The sequence below is a fragment of the Cynocephalus volans genome, chromosome 14, assembly GCF_027409185.1.
Source record: "Cynocephalus volans isolate mCynVol1 chromosome 14, mCynVol1.pri, whole genome shotgun sequence".
Taxonomy (NCBI): Eukaryota; Metazoa; Chordata; class Mammalia; order Dermoptera; family Cynocephalidae; genus Cynocephalus; species Cynocephalus volans.
In genome coordinates, this window is record NC_084473.1 from 76,180,087 (window position 1) to 76,194,659 (window position 14,573).

Sequence of the window (14,573 nt, forward strand, 5' to 3'; positions counted from 1 at the left end):
GCTTTTTGTGTGTGAAGAACTTAAAATTTCTAAATTTTATTTTCTCCTTAGAAACATTAGATGCTTCTTTGAGAGATTCACAGATAGAAGATATGCAACATGTTAGACCTGAAAAGAGGACACTGAGGCCTTAGACCTGCTTTGTATCTCTTCCATTACAAGGTCCTCTGAAATATACTTTTTAAAATTAATATGCTATTTTTTAGAGCAGTTATAGGTTTGTAGCAAAATTGAGCAGAAAATACAGAGTTATTAAATATCTCTTGCCTTCAGTCACACAAGCACAACCTTCCCAACTATCTACATACCACGCCAGAGTGGTACATTTGTTACAGTTGAGCCAACATCAACATATTGTTATCACCCACATTTCATGGTTTACATTAGGGTTCATTCTTGGTGTTGTACATTGTATGGGTTTGGGCAAATGTATAATGATGTGTATCCACCATTATAGTATCATAAAGAGTAGTTTCAGTGTTCTAAAAATTCTCTGTGTTCCACCTATTCCCTCACTCCCTCCCAACCTCTGGTGACCACTGATCATTTTGCTGTCTCCATATCATATAGTAACATAGTTGGAATCCTATAGTACGTCTTATAGTTGAATGTCAGAATTTGTAGTTTTCAGAATTTATTCTTTTCAGATTAGCTTCTTAGTAATATGCATGTAAGGTTTCTCCATTGTCTTTTCATGACTTGATAGCTCTTTTCTTTTTAGTACCAAATAATATTCCATTGTCAGGATGTACCAGTTTATTTATTTACTCACTTGCTGAAGAACATCTTGTTTGCTTCCATGTCTTGACAGTTATTAATAAAACTGCTGTAAACATTCATGTAAAGGTTTGTGTGGATGTAAGTTTTAATTTCTTTGGGGTTAATACCAACGAGCATGATTACCATATTGTATGTAAAAAAAAATATGTGTAGTTTTACAAGAAACTGCCAAACTGTCTTCCAGAGTGGCTGTACCATTTTGCATTCTCACCAGCAATGAAGGAGATTTCCTGTTGCTTCATGTCCTCACCAGCATTTGGTGTTGTCAGTGTTTTGGATTTTGGCCATACGAATAAATGTGAGGTGGTGTCTCAGTATTTCAATTTGCAATTCCCTGATGACATATGATGCTGAATATCTTTTTATATGCTTACTTGCCATCTGTATATCTTCTCTGGTGAGTCTGTTCAGGTCTATTGCCCATTTTAAAATTGGTGGTTCTTTTTTTAATTGTTGAGTTTTAAGAATTCTTTTATATTTTGCGTAACAGTCCTTTTTTAGATGTGTCTTTTAGAAATATTTTCTCCCAGGATGTGTTTTGTCATATTCTCTTGATTGTGATGAAGTCCAGCTTATTGTTTATTTATTTCATGGTCTGTGCCTTTGGTGTATCTAAGAATTCATTGCCATACCCAAGGTCGTATGGGTTTTCTCCTATGTTATCTTCTAGGAGTTTTATAGTTTTGCTTTTTATATTTAAGTGTATGATCCATTTTGAATTAATTTTTTGCTAAGTGTGTAAGGTCTGTATCTAGATTCATTTGTTTGCATGTAGATGTCCAGTTGTTCTAGCACCATTTGTTGAAAGGTTAACTTTGCTCCACTGTATGGCTTTTGATCCTTTGTCAGAGATCAGTTGACTGTATTAATGTGGGTCTCTTTCTTAGCTCTTTATTTTGTTCCATTGATCTATTTGCCTGTTCTTTCACCAATACCACATTGTCATTATCACTGTAGCTTTATAGTAAGACTTGAATTCGGCTAGTGTCAGTCCTCTGACTTTATTCTTCTCCTTCAATATTGAGTTTGCTATTCTAGGTCTGAAATATCTTGAAAAATTGTATTATTATCATGATAAAAACAAACCTATAATACTAGGGATATAAAAAGAAATATATAAAAAAATTATTCTCCTGTTATATGTATATTATGCCATCGAACATAAGAGTAAATCTGCTATGGATAATATTTTTATGAATAAATAATACACAGAACTAAATTTCACTTTATTGTAGATTACTGAAATATTCTGTGACCTATTAATTTATGATACTTAATGTAGTTTTTTCTGCGGCAAGGTTGTTTAGACACCATTGCCAAATAGAATTATATATTTGAACAAAATATCCTTCTACAGCATTCTTACATAAAATTGGAGGAATATATTAACTGTCAGAAACAGTCAGAATGGAAACTCTAGTTGGATTTATAGGACACCAAAAGTCAATCTAGAAAAATCTGTGAATTTTTTAGTGAGATGTTTCAAAGAAAATATCTTGAAAATTGCTTTAAAGCAATTACTTTTCTAGATACCAAAAAAAGTTTCCTTTCTCATTTTTACTTTGATGTGTTGAACAGTACTCTTTTTAGAACCAGACTGATCAGAGCTTGAAGAGATATCCATTGAATTCCTAACTGTGTCTTACAAGGAAAAATTGAAGAATGTAGACCTGGAGGAGAGAAGACTTGAGGGAGTGGAACAGCAAGATTGGAGAAACAGGTCTAAGTTTTTTCACAAATATGAAGGGTCTTTGTGGGAAAGACTGATTGGCTGATTTCTGTTAATTTCAGAATGCAGATCAAAGGCTAATTATGCATAATTCCTATAGGGAGGGAATGATGACAGTGAGATCTGCACACTGAATTGAAGTACACCAAGAGGCAGTGAGCGCCTCACCACATTGTTACTAACAGGAGATGCCTGACCAGTTGTGTGGAGTGGATTCATGCAATAGGTGAAGGTTTCACTATATAGGAGTATAAATGTACAAATTATGTTCAAAATCAATAGTGTCCAAATACAAAATATAAATAACAATGAAATACCATCTTAATTTTCCAGTGAAGAAAGATCAAAATATATGTGTGTCTTAGTCAGTTTGGGCTGCTATAACAGCATACCACATACTAGATGGCTTAAACAGCAGAAATTTATTTCTTACACTTCTGGAGGCTGAGAAGTCCAAGAACAATGCAATGGCAAATTCAGTGTCCAGTGAGGGCACTCTTCCTGTTTTGCCAGTGGCTATTTTCTAGTTGTGTCTTCACATGGCAGAGAGGAGAGAGATCATCTTTCTGCTGTTTCTTCTTATAAGGGTGCTGATTTCATTCATGAGGGCTCTACTCTCTTGACCTAATTATCTCCCAAAGCCCTCACCTCTTAATACCATCACATTTGGGTAGGATTTCAACATATGGATTTTAGGAAGGACACAAACATTCATTCTGTAACAGTGTCTGTGTTATACATCCATCCATCCATCCATGTGCACGTACCTTTCCAATGTTAGAGAGGATGAAGAGGAAGAATAACTGACATTGCTGATAGAAATATGAGTTTATCAATTTTTATGGGAGGAATTTTGTTAAAATCCTTAAAAAGTACTTTCCAGGGAGGAACATTCTCATTTATAAGACTGTTCTTCTTTGAGTTTGGCTTCCCAGAAGCACACGATGAGATGGGGATTTCATGAGCATGTGATTTATTGAGGAACAGTTCCTTGGGTAACTGATGACAGAATGGGAGAAATAGAATAGTTAAGGAGGCATGATCTCAGGCCAAGTCCTGCAGGAGATTAGCTTGAGGTGCTCTGGAATGTGAGTGCCCCCGAGGTTGTCCTAATCTGAGCCTAGGGAGCTGGGCTTTCATGCTCTACATGTGTCAGTCATTAGTTAAGTGGTGGGGTCATGTGTGGGCATAGAAACTCCGTAGTCTGAGAGAGAATCCACCAAAAAAGAGTTGCAGCTGTCACTTGTAAGAAGCAAAAGCTCCATGAAGCCACAACATTGAAAAAATCGGTTCAGGAGTGTCTGGATAGAGCACCAGCATCAACTGATACAAATATTTACCACAGGAAAAACATCACACTGTTTAATAAAGCAAAAATGTTGAAAACATGGGAATTGAAAGCAATAATGGTCAAATACAGACTTTTCAGCTGTGAGTTGATGCGACACGGAAGACTCTCCTATAGCAATGGAACTGTCAGGTAATTACTATGCACAATAAAATTCCAATTGAAAACACACTGCATATATATAGATAGTTAGAGTTATGTGTAGAGAAAAGTGAAAGGTATAACGACCAAGTAGGGCTTATCTCAGAAACACAAGGTTGGTTTGGTACTACAAATAGAAGATTGTTTGAAATAACATAATCATCTCATTAACTGCCATAAATGGAATTGACTAAACATCTATAGTAAATAACATAATTATAAAACAAGTCTTTTTTTAAAAAAATTATAAATCAGAAGAAGTTGGGTATCATTTTTGTCCCCACCTGTATATAAGATTCTGGCTGTGATCGTGAGACATGAAAAATAGAAGTCATAAGAACTAGAGCAAAGAATTAAAAGTGTTATCATTATTAGATAATAACAGTGTTCTTTAAAACTTAAAACAATTCAGACAAGCTATTTGAGCTAATAAGAGAACATAGCAATGTTTCTGGATGTTAGGCAAACGTGTAAAAAACAACAGCACTCTTCTATACAGTCAAGAAATCGAAGACTGTTAACCTCTGAATGGATCTAGCAAAAGCTTTATAAGACCTTCATGAAAACATTGTGAAATGTTATTGAAAGACATAAAGGAAGAGCTAAATAAAAATTTAAAATTATATAATATTTTTGGATGGGAGAAATCAATATAGTGAATATATCACTTCTCCAAAGATTAATCTATAACTTCAACATTGTTTCAGTAAAAATTCAGATTTTTTACACAATGTGGTAAAATGTATCTGAAATTCATAAGGAAGTCAGAATCCTCAAAGACAGTCAAGATTTGCTTTTCCAGTAATGGAGCTTTATTTTAAAGCTATAGTTTTTAAGATGGATATTAATCCAGGATAGTCAAATTTGCTAACTGAGAAAAATAGCCAAGAAATTGAGCCAAATGCAAATGAGTGACACTACATAGCAATCAAAAAAGTGATAGAAAAGTGACTAAGTAAATGAAGCTGGGACTTTTGGCTATCCTTATGGAAAAAAAAAAATGAAATTAGATCCGTGCCTCATACTACGTATTAAAAATTAATAGCAGATAGATTAGAAACCTAATTTAAATATATAACATTTTAGAGAAAACTTAGAAGAAAGCCTTTAAGGTCCTGAGTTAGGTAATGATTTTGTACATAAGATACACAAATTTAGACTATAAAGGAAAAAATGATGTATTTAACTATTTTAAAATATAAAGCTTCTGAATGACAAAAACTGTAAAAACTAAATGAAAAGACAAGCTTCATATACTAGAGATGGTGTCCGACAAACATAAAGCTCACATTGCATTGTCATTCGTCTTATACGAAGAATTCTAAAGTAATAACAGAACCAATATAATAATAATAAGAAAAATGTGCCAAAGTTTTGAACAGGCAACTTTTAAGAGGAAAAAAATCCAAATATATAGTTTACTGATAATCAGGGCAATGCAAATTCCAGATTGGCATAAACTACTAAGACTGAAAATGTGGGTAAAGATTAAGACAAACTTTTTCAAATTGTTGGTGGAATTATAGATTGATACAGCTAACTAGGTGAAAAGCTTTTAAGGATACTGAAGATATATAAACCCTGTGATCCTAACATTCACTTTCTAGTCAAATACTCTAGAGGCAGGAGCCAGAGAGGCACATATAGTAATGTAGATTGCAGCAGAATTTGTAGTAGTGTAAATAAACTATATTCTCATTGTGTGTATGTGTTTGTATGTGTGTATCTGTGTGTGTGGTGACCCAGTGGCAATTACCACTTCTGGTCAAGATGGAGTAATGGAGACCAGATTCAGCTCCTGCCTGAAAATATATAAAACAACAGTTTTCAAGGCAAGGGACATTAGGCATTAATGCACATTGATCTTTGAGAGATGGGCAATAGAAGAAATGAATCCCAACTTACTACATTGGGAGAGTTTTCAGGGCACAGTGGAGAATGGGTATTCCAGTCAGTCCCTAGTGGACTCCCTGAATTGAGAGACTGATTTGAGATTATAGGGAGGCTCAGATGTCTAGAGTTTGCAGGATAGAATACTAGAGAGGAGAAAGTCATATCAGAAAAAAAGTTCTGGAGATCTCAGAGAGTCCTCCTCTTGTAATCAGCTGATCACTTGCATATATGTGAGAAAAAGACCTGCGGGTGGAGAAAGAACCACCCAAAAGGATTAGAGGGAAGGAAACATGCTGGGTACTCACACACATTTGGGAATAACACTTGTTTACAACAGTTAGGCTGGAAAATTTCGGGAATTGTTAGGCATTGGATTTAGGATGAGACTCTCACTCAGGGAATAATTAACTCTAGATTGTTCACCAATTTGGTTTTGCCTAATCTTCAAAGCAAGTTGCAAAAGGATGCAATTGTTTCAAGTAATTTACCTGTGTCCCAGGAAAAAGTTCAAGAATACTTATAGAAATACCAGAATAACCTGAACCGAACAAAGTAGAATTCACAGTATCTGGCACAGAATAACAAATTACCAGATGAGTGAAGAAGCAGGAGAATATGACCCATAATGAGGACAAAAACCAATCAATCAAAACTGATTCAGAAGTGATACAGATGTTAGAATTAGCAAATGTGAAAGCAGCTGTTATGACTGTATTCCAGATGTTCAAATAGTTGGAGACATGGAAGGAATTTAAAAGACCCAAGCTAACTTCTATAGATGAAAACTACAATGTCTGAATTGAAAAACACACTGGATGGGATTAACTGTAGATTAGAAATGACAGGAAAAAAGATAAGTGAACTTCAAGACATAGCAATGGAAACTGTTCGTAATGGAACAGAAAAACAAAAATTCAAAACTTTGAAAAGCACTTCAGTGAGCTGTGGGACAATGTCAAGTAGCAAAAAAAAAAAAAAAAAATATTTGAAGAAACAACGGCCAAAAATATTCTGAACATGATGAAAACTATACACCCAGAGATCCAAGAAGTGAAACAACTCCCTGGCACAAGAAATATGAAGAAAATCCCACCAAAGAATGTGTCATAACCAATTTGCTCAAAACCAATGATAAACAGAATATTTTAAAATATTCTGCCAGAGGGGAGAGAAAGAAAAATATGATACATTATGCACAATGTAAAAAAAGATAATGATACAGAATATTTCTCATTTGAAACAATACAAGTGAGAAGGTAGTGGAAAAATATTTTTAAAGTGTTGAAAGAAAAAAAAAAAAACTCAACATTGACTTCTATATCCAGTGGAAATATATTTCAAAAAAGGAAGGCAAAATAGAGCCTTTTTTTCCCGACTTACAGCAGCTGAAAGAAATCAACAGCCAGCTGGCCCATTACTAAATATTAGGCAAATGCAGTTGACCCTTGAACAATGCAGAGGTTAGGGGCACAGACCCCTGTGCAGTTGAAAATCTATGCATAATTTTTGTTTGTTTTTGTTTGTTTGTTTATTTTTTTAGATCTCTTGGTATTATTGAGCTTTGTGGGATGGGTGGAGGCATGGCACCTAGAACTGAGGCCCAGTGGAAGAAGGAATGGGGAGGTGGAGAAGGACGCCTGGACGGAGAGTCAAGGAAGGTGCTGGATTATAGGTTTAGAGGGTGACGCTCTCCATCCTCCATCATCTCAGTTCTGCAGGTCTATTGTGTGAGGCTTTGGCAGACTGTTGCAAATAAGGTCCATGGCTTTGCATCTCCTTGAAGTTGTCCTAAGGGGTGGTGGCTGTAGGGTTGGGGTGTGTGGGCTGTCAGGGTATGGCCATAGGGGTCACCTGGAATGTTCCTGGGATGTAGGACCCAAAGAATGCCACCTTCTGAGCTTCAGGGCAAAGCATGGGGATGCCTGGGTGGGATTTTGGTTCAGTGGTCTGGTAGTCAGGGCAGCGGTGGGGGAGTCAAGGAAGCAGACCCCAGCCCAGGCTCCCTGGGAAACCCTGAGGGGTAGGGGAGTGGGAGGGCTGTGTGTATAACTTTTGACTCCCATTTTGAGTTGATTTTGGTATATGGCAAGAGGTACGGGTCTAGTTTCATTCTTCTACATATGGATATCCAGTTTTCCAGCACCATTTATTGAAGAGGAAGTCTTTCCCTGAATATATGTTCTTAGTGCCTTTGTTGAAGATCAGTTGGCTGTACGTTTGTGGGTTGATTTCTGGATTCTCTATTCCATTAGTCCGAGTGTCTGATTTTATGCCAGTACCATGCTGTTTTGGTTACTATAGCTTTGTAGTATGATTTGAAGTCAGATAGTTTTATGCCTTTGGTGTTATTTTATTTTATTTTTCTTGCTCAGGATTGCTTTGGCTATTTGCAATCTTTCATTACTCCATATGAATGTTGGGATTGTGTTTTCTATTTCTGTGAAGAATGTCATTGATATTTTGATGGAGATTGCTATGAATCTGTAGATCACTTTGGGTGTTATGGGCACTTCACAATGTTGGTTCTTCCAATCCAAGAGCATGCGATGTTTTTCCATCTTTCTGTGTCCCCTTTAATTTCTTTCAGCAGTGATTTGTAGTTCTCATTGTAGAGATCTTTCACTTCCTTGGTTAAATTGATTCCTAGGTATTTTATTTTATTTTTTGGTGATTACAGTAAATGGGCTAGCTTTCTTGATTTCTTTTTCTGTTAGTTGGTTGTTGGCACATAAAAACATGACTGATTTTGCATGTTGATTTTATATCCTGCAACTTTACTGAAATTGTTTATTGGCTCTAGGAGTTTTTTTTATAGAGTCTTTAGTGTCTTTCTGTATATAGGATCATGTCATCTGCCAACAGGGACAATTTGACTTTGTCTTTTCTGATCCAGATGCCCTTTATTTCTTTCTCTTGCCTGATTGCTCTGGCTAGTACTTCCAATACTATGTTACATAGCAGTGGTGAGAGAGTGGGCATCCTTCTGATATATGGCTTTAATTATGTTGAGGTACTTTCCTTCTATACCTAATTTGCTGAGAGTCTTTATCATGAAGGATGCTGAATTTTGTCAAATGCTTTTTCTGCATGTATCGAGATAATCATATGGTTTTTGTTCTTGATTGTATTGATGTGGTGTATCAAATTTACTGTCTTTCACACGTTGAACCATTCTTGGGATGAATCCCACTTGATCATGGTGTATAATTTTTTTGATGTATTACTGTGTTCTATTTGCTAATATTTTATTGAGGATTTTTGCATCTATGTTCATCAGAGACATTGGCCTGTAGTTTTGTTTTTTGTTGTTGTTGTTGTATCTTTGTCTGTTTTTGGTATCATGGTGATATTGGCTTCATAGAATGAGTTTGGGAGAATGGCCTTTCTTTCAATGTTTTTGTATAGTTTGAAGAGAATTGGTTTTAATTCCTCTTTAGCGGTTTGGCAGAACTCAGCAGTAAAGCCATCCTGAACTTTTCGTTGCTGAGAGACTACTGATTACCCCTTCTATCTTGTTGCTTGTCTTTGGTCTGTTCACGTTTAATATTTCTTCTTGCTTTAGTCTTGGTCATTTGTATGTGTACAAAAATTTATGAATTTCCTCCAGGTTTTCAAATTTGTGAGTGTATCATTGTTTATCATCGCTTCTAATGATTTTTTTGTGTTTCTGTAGTATTGGTTGTAATGTCTCTTTTTTCATATCTGGTTTTTGTTATTTGGGTCTTCTCTGTCTCTCTCTCTTTTAATTAGCCTAGCTAATGGTTTGTCTATTTTGTTTATCTTATTAAAAAAAGCAACTTTTTGTTTCATTGATCTTTGTATTAAAGACTTAAATGTAAGACCTGAAACTATAAAACTCCTAAAAGAAAACATAGGGGAAATACTTCAGGAGGTGGAACTGGGCAAAGACTTTATGAATATTACCCCCAAAGCACAGGGAACAAAACGAATAATAAACAAATTGGATAATATCAAACTAAGAAACTTCTACACAGAAAAAGAAACCATTAACTGAGCAAAAAGACAGCCCACAGAGTGTGAGAAAACATTTGCAAACTATGCATCTGACAAAGGATTAATATCTACAGTATACAAGGGACTGAAACAACTTAACATTAAAAAAACAAATAACCAATTAAAAATAGGCATTTCTCAAAGTAAGATATACAAATGGCCAACAGACACATGAAAAAAATGTTCAATCACTCAGCATCAGGGAAATGAGAATCAAAACCACATTGAGATATTATCTCACCTCAGTTAGACTGGCTGTTATCGAAAAGGCAGAGGATAACAAATACTGGTTAGGATGGGGGGCAGGAATGCTCCTGCACTGTTTTGGGGACTGTAAGATGGTGTTGCCATTATGGAAAACATTATGGAGATTCCTCAAACAACTACAGATAGAACTGCCTTACTATCCAGCAATTTCAAAGCTGGGTGTATAGCCAAAGAAATGGAAATCATCATGTCAAAGGGATAACTGAACTCCCATATTTATCACAATTCTGTATACAATAGCCAAGAGTTGGAACCAACCTAAATGTTCATCATTGGATTGATTACTGGATAAGATAAGTGTGAAATTTTTTATGTTTATTCCACACAATGAATTTTTTATTTTTTAATTTCACACAATGGAATATTACTGTGCATAAAAAAGGATGAAATATTGCCATTTGCAGCATCATGGATGAATTTAGGGAAAATTATGTTAAGTGAAATTAGCCAGGCACAGAAAGAGAAATACTGGATTTCCTCATTCGTAAGTGGGAGCTAAAAAATAAACAAATAAATAAAAAGAGAAAGATACAACAAACACAATAATATGTTGAACTTTCAAAAGGAGAGTACAGAACTGAGGTTATCAGAGGTGGGAAAAGGGGTGAGGGAGAAGGGTAAGGGAGGAATTGGTAAAGGGCCACAAAAACGATTACATTGTATAATGTTGAATATACTAATTATCCTGATTTGAACATCACACATTGCACGCAGGTATTGATATTCAACTCTGCACCTCACAGGTATGTGCAATCAACTGTGTTTCAATAAAAAAATGAAAATAGAAAAAAAGAAACTTCTGACTCCCTAAAAACTTAACTATTTATTTACTCAACTACTAAGTACTTAACTCCCTAACTACTAATAGCCTACTAATAGCCAACTGTTAGGTAGGCTACTTAACACTTTGGTTAGGTATGTCATGCATTCATGACATACCTAACTAAAAATTTTCCAGTATATTTATTGAAACAAATTTGTGTGATAATGACAGTATGGTATTGGTAAAAGAACAGGAAAATAGATCAATACAATGAAATAGCTCAGAAGTAGACCCACGTAAATAAAGATCAGAGTGGAAAACAGTGAAATAGAAAACAAAACAAGAAAGAAAATCAATGAAAAGAAAAGCAGGTTCTTTGAAGTTTGATAAATTTGATTTTTCTATGCAGACTTAGAAGGAAAAAATATAGAAGATAAATTAGCAACAGCAGGCATGAGAATGGTTTAATCACTAATAGGTCTACAGGCATTAAAAGGATGATAAGGGAATATTTTGAAGAACTTTATGCCAATAAACTGGGCAGCTTAGTTAAAAAGGACAAATTATTCCAAGGACACGAACTACCAGAATTCAGTCAAGAAGAAATAGATAACCTGAATAGCTCTCTATCTATGAAAAAATTTGATTTTTAGTTAGAAATCTCACAAGGAAAAATCCAGGCCATATGACTTCACCATTGAAATCTACCAAACACGTGAAGAAGAAATATACCAATTCTACACACCAGAGTTCCTCCAGAAAATTAAAGAGAAGGTAGTAATTCCCATCTCATTCTTTATGGCCAGCATTAACCTAATACCAAATTTTCAGATGAAAATACCACAAGGAAACAAAACAAAACAAAACAAAACTATTATTGTATTGTTTTTGAACTTAGATAGAAAAGTGCTAAACAAAGTTTACCAAATTGAATCCAATGATATATAAAAATAAGGGTATATAATCACCAAGTGAAATTTATCCTAAGAATGCAAAGGTAGCTTACTATTCAGAAGTCAATTAGTTTAATCATCATACTAATGAACTTTTAAAGCAAAACTGCATGATTACTTCAATGGACATAGGAAAAAGCATTTGAGCATTTGCATCCATTCATTATAAAACTCTAGCAAACTAGGGACAGAGGGAACTTCTTCAAGTGATAAAGAGCATCTAAATAAAACCTGCAGCAGACATAAACTTACTGCTGAAAGACTGAAAAAATTCATTTTTTCCTTAAGATCAGGAGCAAGATAAGTATGTCCACTCTCACCACTTCTATTCATTGTTGTACGGGAAGATCTAGCCAGTGTAACTAGGGAAGAAAAAGAAATCCAGATTGGATAGGAAAGTAATTTGGAGAAAATGTGATTGCCTATGAAGAAAATCTTATGATCTACAAAGAATCAACTAGGTTAATAAGTGAATTGAGCAAATTTGTAGGCTACAAAAGAAATTAGAAATTGATATTTAAAAGGTAATATCATTCATAATAGCATAAAAACATACAATCTACTTGGAGATAATTCTGAAAAAACAAGTGCATAACCTATATACCAAAAGCTACAAAACATTACTGAGAGAAATCAAAGGTATAAGTAAACAGAGAGATAAACTCTGTTTATGGATCTACAAACAGATTATTAAGGTGTTAATTCCCCTAGATTTAGGATTGTGAGATAAAATACAGGATGCCCACTTAAATTTAAATTTCATGTAAAAATTGGTAATTTTTAGTGTAAATATATTTCATCTTGTGTTTTTATTTGCTAAATCTGCCAACCCTACCTGAAATTGATTCTATGCAATCCCAATCAAAATCCCAGTAAGAGTTTTTTGTAAAAATTGACTAACTCATTTTACAATTATTTACACAGAAATACCAAGGCTCCAGAAAAACAAATATAACTTTGAAAAGGTAGAACTATGTTAGAGGACTGACACTATGTGACTCAAGACTTATTTATGAAGGCACAGTAATCAAGACTGTGTGGTGGGCATCAAGATGGACAAATAGATCAGAATAAGATAATAAAACGTCCAGAAATAGAGCAAATTGTATATGGATAACTGATTTTTGACAAAGGTGCAAAGGCAGCTCTTTGCAGAACGGATAATCTTTTTCACAAATGGTGCTGAAACATTTGTATATCCTTATGCCAAAAAAAAAAAAAAAAACTTTAATCCATAACTCACCTCATATTACAAAATTGGCTCAAAATAAAATGTGGAATGTATTTCAACTATGAAACCTAAAACTCTAAAACTTCTGAAAGGAAACAATAGGAGAAAACCTTGTGACCTTAGATACAACACAAAAAGCACAATCCATGAAACAAATCAATAAACTGGACTTTGCAAAATTATAATCTTTAGTTTTTTGTTTTTTTTTAAATTTTATTTTGTCGATATACATTATGGCTGATTATTGCTCCCCATCACCAAAATCTCCCTCCCTTCTCCCTCCCCCCCTCCCCCCCAACAATGTCCTTTCTGTTTGCTTGTCGTATCAACTTCAAGTAATTGTGGTTGTTATATCTTCTCCCCCCCCCCCCCCGGTTTTGTGTGTGTGTGTGTGTGTGTGTGTGTGTGTGTGTGTGTGTGTGTGTGTGTGTGTCGCTTCTCAGCCTTTTAGCTAAGATCAAGTGTAGTATCTGTTCTTATCAGTTTAATCTTTAGTTTTTTTGAAAGGCATTGTTATGAGATTAAAAAATTCAGCTACAGACTGGAAGAAAATCTTTGCAAAGTATATATCTGATAACGAACTTGTATTCAGAATATATAAGCAATTCTCAAAACTCAGTAATAAGAAAACATACAAACCAATTTAAAATATGGACCAAGTGATTTGAACAGACTTCATCAAAGAAGAAAAGAGGCTGGCAAATAAGGACATGAAAATAATTTCAACATTTCAGTCTTTGCAATTATGTAAATTAGAACGACAATGGGATACACACTATTGGAAAATTAATGTTAGAGAGACTGATCCCACACCACGTTTTTGTGAGAACATGGAACAACTAGAACTCTCATACTGTGCTGGTGGGAAAGTAAAATGGTAAAAACACTTGAAAACAGTTTGCCAGTTTCTTAAAAAGTTCAATATGCACCTACCATATGTCTATACAAAGAGTTGTAAATGCATGTTTATAGAAGGTTTTTTTATAATAGCCCCAAAGTGGAAACAACTCTAATGTTTATGAACAGATGAATGCGTGTGTATGTAGTGGAATTCTACTCATCAATTAAAGGAATGAGCCACTGACACACTCAACATGGATGGCTCTCAAGATGCTTATGCAGAGTGAAAAAAGGCACATTAAAAAAAGAATACATACTGTATGATTCCATTTATATGAAATTCTAGAGAACACAAAGTAACTTGTGACAGAAAATGCATCAGTGATTGCCTCTGAAGAAGGCATGGGGTGGAGGGGGAAGGGAGGAAATGATAGGGGAGTGGAAGGAATCTTTGGAGGGTAATGAGTATTTCTGTTATCTTGCTTGTGGTTATGGTTTCACATCTGCAACAACTTATCAAATTGTACACTTTAAGTATCTGCATTTATACCTAAATAAAGCTGTTAGGAATAAAATAAAATAACTTGAAAACTGGCGAATACTATATGATCCCG

The 14,573-nt window shown here is 34.7% G+C and overlaps 1 pseudogene; it reads left to right on the forward strand.

The window, feature by feature from the left end:
- The first annotated feature begins 13,550 nt into the window (after nt 1-13,550).
- On the forward strand, nt 13,551-13,727 carry LOC134363492 (U2 spliceosomal RNA; annotated as a pseudogene).
- Nucleotides 13,728-14,573: the final 846 nt, after the last annotated feature.